The following is a 1,951-nucleotide window of genomic DNA, read 5'->3' on the forward strand; positions in this document are numbered from 1 at the left end:
AAAAAAGCATTTAAAAGAAACCCACGAAGTTTATTTAAACAACAAGATGCTTGACCTGAAGGGGAAAACTATCTAGAATTCATTTCTTTTACAGTCATTTATCCTTGCTTAAAGACAGATTGTCCTACCTATAACAGCTACATACAAAAAAGTTATAAAATTGTTCTTGGTTTTGAAATGAAAATGAAATCATTAAAATTCTCCAATCGAACAAAGTATGCAATAATTTTTACATTATTCTTTTCTCGTTAAACAGGGAAATCAAAAGAACTTACTGGCATATAAAGAGATGAGCTGAATGAGCATGCCAATAATGGAGAAAGGGACTATTTTCACAGAAGCAGTATTTCCCCCCATCCCATCTCCTTGTGATGTTGATCAATATGTACCATTGGCCATTTAGTTAAAAAAAAATCAATATTCCTCTGCACATACCTCCATTACTGAATGTACAACAAAGGAGTGGGGGAGGGGAAAATGAAAGACTAGAGAAAACTGTACGGCAGCAGTCACGATGCGGCGGAACCAAATCGTGGTTTTCTAACTCAGAATGACTTCTTGGTTCTGGAGTAAAGCAGCAGGTTCTCTCTTTAGTAGACACCTCCTGTCTGCTATTGGGACACATCAGCTGTATCTTCATCCTTCATTTCCAACTGTGCAGGTGTGTCTGTTTCGTTGATTGGCTGCCCATCAAATCAGAATCTGATCTGCCTCATGGACAAACCCTGTCATTCACAATAGGCTTTCGTCAAACGTGGTTATGCCTCCAAATCTCAAACTGCACCACAGAACCATCCTGTCTCACCACTTTCGTGTTACCGTGATTGTGGTCCTCTGTCTTGACTCCCTCCTGGGGCTCTTCATTGGCCATGGTAACCTCTGGAGCCTTCTCAGTGGCTGCTTCACAAAAAAGGTACCAGGATTGGCACCAAACAAGCACAGAGCAGCACCAGTAGTGGCAGAAGGAGGAGGTAGCAATCAGTCAAAGGGGATTTTCTAAAATAAAAAATAAGTCCCTTGAGAACATAAATTTAGTTAGAACCTGTTAGACCAGGGCAGGGGAAGATCTTTATTATGGAGTTTATTTCCAGTTCATTAATTATGAAATAGCTGAGACTTAACCAGAGAAGTCTGAAACTCCCAGGTAACTGAAACACCTGTGTCAGACAAAGCTCTTAGCATGGAAGGACTTCTCCATCAGCTGAGAAACAGGAACTGCTCACTTACAATAGCTCCAAAGAGAATAGAATACTGGGAAATGAATTTAACAAAAGGAGTGCAAAACTTACACTCTGAAAACTGCGAAACATCGTTGAAAGAAATTAAGGAAGACCTAAATAAATGGAAAGATATCTCAGGGTCAGAAGACTTAATATTGTCAAGATGGCAACACTCCCCAAAGTGATCCACAGTCATTTACTGCCATCAAAATTCCAGCTGAGTTCGTTCAAACATGGACAAGATGGTGCTAAAATTCATATGGAAGTGCAAGGGGCTCAGAGTAGCCAAAACAATCCTGAAGAAGAACAAAGTTAGAGGACTCACGCTTCCCAAAATCAAAACTTACTATAAAGCTACAGTAATCAAGATGGTGTGTTACTGGCATAGAGACAGACATATAAGTCAATGCAGTAGAATTGAGAGTCCAGAAATAAACCCTCACAGTAGCAGTTCATTGATTTTCAATGGGTGCCAAGACCATTTAATGGGGGAAAAGGATAGTCTTTTCAATAAATGGTTCTTGGGTAACTGGATAGCCACATGTAAAAGAATGAAATTGGATGCCCTACCTTACTCTATATACAAAAACTAACCCAGAATGGATCAGAAACCTAATCTAAGACAATAAGACTCTCAGGAAAAAAAAAAAAAAAGGTGTAAATCTTTGTGACTTTGGATTAGGCAATGGTTTCTTAGATATGACACTTAAAGCACAGGCAACCAAAGAAAA

General features: G+C 39.2%; 1 pseudogene; it reads right to left on the bottom strand.

The window, feature by feature from the left end:
• Positions 1–590: 590 nt before the first annotated feature.
• Positions 591–871, bottom strand: LOC101338531 (small ubiquitin-related modifier 2-like; annotated as a pseudogene).
• Between the last annotated feature and the right edge of the window lie 1,080 nt (positions 872–1,951).

Source organism: Tursiops truncatus, chromosome 13 (assembly GCF_011762595.2).
Source record: "Tursiops truncatus isolate mTurTru1 chromosome 13, mTurTru1.mat.Y, whole genome shotgun sequence".
NCBI classification, from domain to species: Eukaryota; Metazoa; Chordata; class Mammalia; order Artiodactyla; family Delphinidae; genus Tursiops; species Tursiops truncatus.